At 51.8% G+C, this 8,277-nt stretch overlaps 1 pseudogene; it reads right to left on the reverse strand.

The window, feature by feature from the left end:
• Nucleotides 1–3,689: 3,689 nt before the first annotated feature.
• Nucleotides 3,690–6,221, reverse strand: LOC147974877 (uncharacterized; annotated as a pseudogene).
• Between the last annotated feature and the right edge of the window lie 2,056 nt (nt 6,222–8,277).

Here is an 8,277-nt window from a genome sequence, read left to right on the forward strand (position 1 = left end):
TACGAACTCTAGGGCTGTTTGTGACACTTATAGGAATAGCCCAACGGATTGATTGGAAAGAATAACTTTGAGGTGGTTTCGTACCCTACCATAATCTCTTCGTTTGTTCTCCGCTATTAGTGACTTTGGAGTGACTCTTTGTTGCATGTTGAGGGATAGTTATATGATCCAATCATATTATTATTATTGAGATAACTTGCACTAGTGAAAGTATGAACCCTAGGCCTTGATTCCTATCATTGCAATACCGTTTATGCTCACTTTTATCATAAGTTACCTTGCTGTTTTTATAATTTCAGATTACAAAAACCTTTATCTACTATCCATATACCACTTGTATCACCATCTTGATAAGGCTCTTCGAGACTACTCACGAAGGTGCCTGGAAGTTTCTCTTTAAGGGCAACGAGAAGCCACCGGCCACGGATTCAGACCGTGGTCATGATTGTAAACACCCCTCTAGCGAGGTGTGTTATTTCTGACGTATCACCAACTTAATTGTTTCGAAAATGATGTCCGAGCTTTTCATTGCCCTTTTAGGACTGGATGGAGAGGGCGAGCGGATCCAGTGTCCGGCTCCGCTGCCTGAAGAACCGATCATCCCGCATCTAGCGAAGATGCTGGTGCCAGCGCCGTATAAGGCGCCAGAGAAGAAGGCCAAGAAGAAGGCCAAGGGGGCCAAGAGTGGCCCCCGTCGCAAGGGTACTTCGGACGTGACATCCGAAGACAACGAAGCTCATTCCTCTGTCCCTGAGGACAATGACGAGGAAGAGGAGGAGGAGGAGGGAAACAACCTTCCCCCTGAGGAGAGGAAGAAGAAGAGGGCGGCTTCGGCGCATCTAGAGGCGGAAACGCCCAAGAAGGGGAAGGGCGTCCCAACGGTCAACACCGCGTGGGACGTTGACAGCAGTCTGGAACGACGCCTCCGCACTAAGCCCCAGGCCGCATCGTAATTGACATGGCTTGCTCATGCGCACATTCGGCCCTTTCTCTTCATTATCTTGACATAGTTAACTGTACTATTGCAGTTCGGCCCGCGACCTTATCCAACGATCCTCATCTGGAGGTTCGTTGGCTCCATCGGAGATGGCGAGCATGTCTCCACTGCCTGCCTATTCCCCGGGGGCCAGGAACGACACCGAAGTGTTGTCCCGGAGGGCCGTTCCAAGCCGGGGAGGAGCCCAGGACATTGTCCAGGAGACGCCACAAGGCGAGACCTCCACTGCCGGACACATGGGGGAGCAGATCCCCATGGAGACTGGCAAAGAGGGCCATATTCAGTTCGGCCCTCAGCCGGATACAATTCCAGAGACCCATATGGCTCCGGAATCGGGCGGGCAGCCCCCTTCGAAGGAGGGGGGTGCGCTGATTCCACCGGTGGCCCCTGTCCATCCAGGTGCGCCAGATGACCTGATGGAAGTGCTACGAGGCGCCTCCGTTGTGGACAAGCGCAGTGTCCTTATGGGTGCGGTGATCGGGAAGGTTCAGTCCGCCAATAGTAGACTGAACGAAGCCTGTAGCAATCTATTGACAGGTTTCGAGGTAAGTGACATAAAAAGAGAAAAAAACCCATGTAGTCAGTAGCCCCTGAGACACCGTGCGGTGTTCGGCGAGAAGAACCGGACAGAGGATCAATCTCTTATTGTAGGAGACTAATATGTATGAATAAGCAGGCGTCACTGTTAGCCGTGACCTCGCATGCTGCCGAAGTCTCCGAACTGAGGTAGAGGCTGGAGCGGACCGAGAACGAGCTCGGCGAGGTTAAGGTTCGGCTCCAGGAGAAGGTGAGTGACGAGTTGCTATGTATTCGGAAGGAGTAGGCGCTGTATATTGACCGTGGTGTCGTAATATATGCAGGAGTCGTGACCGAGGTCGAGGCCCTGAGGAAGGCCCTGGGCGAGGTCGAGGAGAAAGCTGTGCAACAGCAAGCCGCCCGTAAGAAGCTCAAGGCCGGGGTCAAAGAAGTCCAGCAGGAGCTTCGGGATGCGGTGAAAAAAATGTGAGGCCTTGGAGCATGAGGCGTTGGTTCAAGGGACCGAACTCGCCAAGGCTCATCAGAGTTTGGAGACCGCACGGAATGAGGCCCAGGCCGCCCTCTAGGAGATCCAGGAGGCCAAGAAGATCACGGCGGGTAAGGCATTTAAGATGCAAAGCAAGTATGTGGAGAAGCAGTACCTTTTACTAACCCGGGTTCGGAGTTCCCCAGGGGCTTTTGCGGATTTGCCACGCAGTGTATCACACGCCACGGAATTCTATCGAGCCGAAGGAGGGGGTTCTACGGAGAGGCTATTCTGGTCATAGTATGCGGCTCCAGAGCATCTCGTGTCCTTCACCGATCAGCTAAAACAGCTGGTGAAGCTGCATAGGGTGGCCGAATTAGCTATTAAGGATTTGATAATCCGGCTATGTCTAGCCGAAGCTATGCCAAGCAGCTACTTTGGACTCGTGAGGCGGATGGTGAACGCCTGTCCTCGGCTGGACGTCGTCAAGCGCTCGGCCTGTATTGAAGGTGCGCGCATGGCCTTCGCCCGTTGCAAGATGTGGTGGGTGAAGATGGACGTCGTCGAGGTGACCAGAGGGCCACCGGAGGGCAAGGAGCACGACACACCCGAACGGTACTTTGCGGATGTCCTGGAGGGGTCTCGCCTTGCGGCAGCACAATTTTCACAGGACATTGTGTTTGAATGAATGTATTCATGTTGCCTTTGTCTTGTATTATGAAAACAAAGCCTGTTTTGTAATGTAATTTTGTTATGCTTTAATTGTTTCCTCCTGTGCGGCCGTGTTGTATGTAATCTGAGGGTTGGCCAGTCGTCGACTTCTGCCCTCACGTAGGTAGTATGGAGGTGTTCGGGATGGAATCTAAACAATCTTGATCCAATTATATGGTCCTTGAAGGAGTTGTTTAGTGCAACGAACAAGGCAATCCGACTATATGGCTTAAATGCCCTCACTTAGCCATAGGAGTTTTATAATAAAGCATGGGCGCAGCCCCTGGTTCAAGCCAGAGTGCTGTCAGCATTTGATCGGGAAGTGCCGATCTTTCGCATAATGCATAAAAAATCTCCAACGATTTGTAACCCTCGAACAGCTGACCAGCTCTCGCCGTATCATGACAGTCAGTTTTCGGCTTTCTCTACTGAGGTGCTCATCTGGTCAAGGCCAGGGCACAATCACAGTAGTTCTCCCTTTACTACCCTAGCCGATTTAGCGGAATGTAGGGTAGCAAGCATAGGAGCCGGGCAACCAAACTATTGACCAAAGACATGATTCGGAGCCAATGCATATAATGCTAGATTCGGGGTGCCGAACTTATCTGTAAGGATTGTTCGGACTTTGTTGTCGTATCATGGGGCGATGGGGAGCCCCTGGCAAATATGAAACGTACCAGAGTGTACGGTTGCTAGGAAATAAGTAATTTAAAGGAAAACAGAGGGAAAACATAGATAGGATCCGGGCCCCTCGAATTTGGACCATGAATTGTTTCCATTATAGTTCGATTAACGCGTCGAAGCACATTGATACAAAATAGTGTAGTAAGCAACCGGCTATTTGACATACCACAACCAAAGGCGAGCTGCGTGTGGGTCCTGAAAACAGATAGAGTAATCGCTGAGTTAGCCTTTAGGGTTTCCCATGTACGCTTGTGATCCGTGTCAATCTGGTGTGTTTATCCTTTGACAGGATCATTAATCAGGTCGTCGAAGGAGGCCCGCATAAGAGAAACCTGAAAAAAGGAAAAGGAAATAGTGAAGCTATATGTGTGAATGGGAGCGGTCTAGCCGAACTGTAGATCCCGGGCTAGCTTGTGCCTCCGTCGATGCCCATGGAATTTTGAGTGTGTAGTTATGTACGCGTGGTACGAATGCCACTACCTCACCGGGTCTGGGACGGAGGACGAGTTGCTAACTGAGCTCTCGACGAGCCGCGCTGTCTTGTTGCAGTGCGGTCCGGACCCTCTTGGTGATGTCCAGGGGCTCGACAGCCGGATTACGGTTCTCCTTGAGAAGGCCACTCTATACCTCTGCTGCAAGGGCGGCTATGTGTTGTTCTGTTTGGAGGGAGCGTTCAGTGTTGCCATTGACTATTATGATGCCACGTGGACTGGGAATCTTGAGCTTGAGATAAGCATAGTGTGGCATTGCGTTGAATCTAGCAAACGCGGTTCATCCGAGCAGTGCATGGTAGCCGCTGTGGAAGGGGACGATATCGAAGACTAAATCTTCGCTTCGGAAGTTGTCCGGAGAATGGAAGACCACCTCCAGGGTGATTGAGCTAGTACAACGGACCTCTACACCTAGTATGACTCCTTTAAAGGTAGTCCTTGTGGGTTTGATTCGTGAGGGATTAATGCCCATCTTCCACACTGTATCCTGATAGAGCAGGTTGAGGCTGCTTCCACCGTCCATCAGGACTCGTGTTAAGTGAAATCCGTCGACGATTGGGTCGAGAACCAGTGTGGCCGAAGCGCCATGGTGGATACTGGTTGGGTGATCTCGACGACCGAAGGTGATCGGAAATGACGACCGCGGATTGAATTTTGGGGCGACTGGCTCTACCGCGTAGACGTCCCGGAGTGCTCCCTTGCGCTCCTTTTTGGGGATGTGTGTAGCGTATATCATGTTCACTATTTTGACTTGAGGCGGAAATTTCTTCTGCCCCCCAGTGTTCGGCTCCGGGGCTCTTCGTCCTCGTCCTCGCTTTGTGATCCCTTTTCTTTGTTTTTGGCATTCAACTTGCCGGCCTGTTTAAAAACCCAACAATCTCTGTTGGTATGATTGGCTTGTTTATCTGGAGTGCCATGTATCTGGCATGGACGATCGAGTATGCGGTCCAGGCTGGATGGCCCCTCACTATTACTTTTGTAGGGCTTCTTCCGCTGGCCGGACTTGGAGCCATTGAATCCGGCGTGAACTGTGGTGTCACCGGTGTTATCGCCATTGTTTTCAGCGTTTGTGCCTATTGCGCCGGAGCTTGCCGGTGTTGTTCTTTGCCTCAGAGGGGCCTGCCTCGCTGGCTGTGTTTTTGCTATGAGCTAGCCAGCTGTCCTTGCCCGGGCAAAAGCGGGTCATAAGTGCTGTGAGGGCTGCCATGGATTTCGGATTTTCTTGGCCAAGGTGGCGTGCTAGCCATTCGTCACGGATGCTGTGTTTAAAGGCTGCTAGGGCTTCGGCATGCGGACAGTCAATGATCTGGTTCTTTTTGGTTAGGAACCTAGTCTAGAATTTTCTGGCTGATTCTCCAGGTTGTTGTACTATGTGGCTTAAGTCATCGGCATCGGGTGGCCGGACATATGTACCTTGGAAGTTGTCAAGGAAGGCTTCTTGCAAGTCCTCCTAGCTGTCGATGGAGTTTTCAGGCAGGCTATTTAGCCAGTGTCGAGCTGGCCCTTTGAGCTTTAGTGGGAGGTATTTCATAGCATGGAGGTCATCTCCTCGGGCCACGTGGATGTGGAGAATAAAATCTTCGATCCACACTGTGGGATCGATTGTTCCGTCGTATCATTCAATACTGACGGGCTTGAACCCCTCGGGGAATTCGTGATCCAGCACCTTATCTGTGAAGCAGAGAGGGTGTGCGGTGCCTCTATAGAGGGCCGCATCATGGCGCACCTCCGATGAAGTCCGTCTGCGACTATCGGCCCGAGTGTGATTAAGTTTGTCCCGTCTGAATAGGTAGCTGTCATCCCGAGTAGGGAAGCGTCCTCGCGACCCGTAGATTGATCTGGTGTGTCCTGCTCTACTGTCCAGGTCCTGTCAAAGATCGTATGTATGGTCTCGAGTTGTTTTGTCCCTGTTTTTACGAGGCGGTGGGGCGGGCTTTTGTTCGGCCTAAGTTGCCGTTTTATCCCGACCGCGGGGTGATCGGTCCGCCGCACTATCCCGGCGACGTGGTGGTCGGTCCTCGTTACGCGAGGGAGGTATGGGATCCAGTGCCTCATCATCAAACTGAGGTAGCAGCCTGCGCTTTGGGTAACTCTTGGCTGGGCGCTTGAGGCCGTATTCTTCGGCTTCCAGGACATCGGTCCATTTGTCGATAAGTAGGTCTTGATCGACTTGGCCCTGCTGCTTTTTCTTTAGGCTTCTGCAAGTAGCTATTAGCTGGCGCTTGAAGCGCTCCTGCTCTAGGGGTGCCTCAGGTACGATGAAATCCTCGTTGCCGAGGCTCTCCTCATCTTCGGAGACTGGACGATAACTATCATCATCCGGGTCATGGGGCATGGCCTGTTTATCAAGGTCATCTTGCCCGTTGTCTTGTTCCTCCTGTTCGGATGCAGCTCCAACAGGGTCTTCATTGTTTTCGGCGTCGCTCGGAGTACTATTTTCTCCGGTGCCAGTGTTCCCATCTTTTGAGCAACGAGGCTTAGAACAGCGTTTAGGGCGTCGATGCTTGGACTGTCTCTCAGAAGGTTTATCCGCAACTGGATCCCCTTTGTTATCGTCGCTAGCTTTTTTAGGTGTGTCGACCATGTACACATCGTACGAAGAGGTGGCCGTCCAACGTCCAGTAAATGGCGGGTCTTGGCCTTGCTCCTTGTCGGCATCGTCGTCCACACCGTCGATGTGTTCGGAGCCGTAATCAAGCACGTCAGTTAAGTCGTCGATGGTGGCTATGAAGTGGGTGGCGGGTGGGAAGCAAAATTCCCCGTCATCAGCCTCTAGCTCGAACTGAACATAGTCCGGCTGTGAGTCCTTCTCCAAGGATAAATTCTTTAGAGAGTTTAGCACATCACCCAAAGGTGAGTGCTGGAAGATGTCTGCGACACTAAATTCAAAGATCGATAACCGATCCAGCTCGGTGTCCGCAGGCGTGCCCGGTCCGGAACTAATAACCAGAGACGAGTCCGGAGTCCCATTCGACACGAGTACTGTGGGGCGTTGAGTCCGTGTGCGGCTCCAACACCGCAGACTCTGCGGCCTCGGATGGCACGATATGCTCTGGTTCTATGGCCATTGCAGCAACAGGAGCCATCTCCTGGATGTGATCCGATGACAGATTTAAGTCATGTTCATCGGGGCGAGGGTGAGCGATCGCCGCGGTCTCGTATCCATTGAAGATCAAGTCTCCACGGATATCCGCGACGTAGTTCAAGCTTCCAAATCTGACCTAGTGGCCAGGGGCATAGCTATCAATCTGCTCCAGATGGCCAACGAGTTGGCCCGCAGTACGAAGCCGCCGAATACAAAAATCTGTCTGGGGAGGAAGGTTTCTCCTTGGACAGCTCACTATAGACGATCGGAGGGGCCATCAAACCTCTCGTTGACGGCACAGTGGAGCTCTCAATGAAAGCACCAATGTCAGTGTCAAAACCAGTAGATCTCGGGTAGGGGGGTCTCGAACTGTGCGTCTAGGATCGATGGTAAGAGGACACGAGGGACACGATGTATAACCAGGTTCGGGCCCTCTCTATGGAGGTAATACCCTACTTCCTGCTTGATTGATCTTGATGAATATGAGTATTACAAGAGTTTATCTACCACGAGATCGTAATGGCTAAACCCTAGAAGTCTAACCTGTATGACTATGGTAATGAGTATCTCCTTTCTGGACTAACTCCTCTGGTTTATATAGGCACCGGGGGGATCTAGGGTTTACATAGAGTCGGTTACATAACAAGGAATCTTCATAGTCGGCCGCCAAGCTTGCCTCCCATGCCAAGTAGAGTCCAATCCGGACACGGGTACAGTCTTCGGCCTTCATGTCTTCACAGCTCATCAGTCCGGCCCATGGATAACAGGCCGAACGCCCGAGGACCCCTTAGTCCAGGACTCCTTCAAAGGCAGCAAGTATTGAACGCATCCTCCTAAGCCTGAAAGCCTGCCTATTCCTAAGGAATATTTCCAGCAGAACGATTGGGTTACCCACGCTCGTATTGATGAGAATCCCGCAATAAGGGGACATGATCTCTGCTTTGACAAGACGTGCCAATGGAAACCGCATCTCGAAACGCAGAACGACAGACAAAAAACGGTTCGATATAATGACCGGTCATGCGTGATGCCATCTTGCAAAAAGTTGTCAGCAGATGGGACTCGTGAAATATTATACTCTCTACGGCTGTGTGTGTGGTACTTGTGTTGCAGATCCGGACATGTCTGTTTCATCCGAAGACTATCTTGGAGTATTTAGAAAGGGGAACCCGCCTTGCAATGTCGAAGACAATCTGCGCGCCGGACACCTCGTCATTGAAGCCTGGTTCAGGGGCTGCAGAGGGAGTCCTGGACTAAGGGGTCCTCGGGCATCCGGCCTATTGGACATGGGAAGAACTAATGGGCC

This window comes from Triticum urartu, chromosome 4A (assembly GCF_056163025.1).
Source record: "Triticum urartu cultivar PI428250 chromosome 4A, HENAU_Tu73, whole genome shotgun sequence".
NCBI lineage: Eukaryota > Viridiplantae > Streptophyta > Magnoliopsida > Poales > Poaceae > Triticum > Triticum urartu.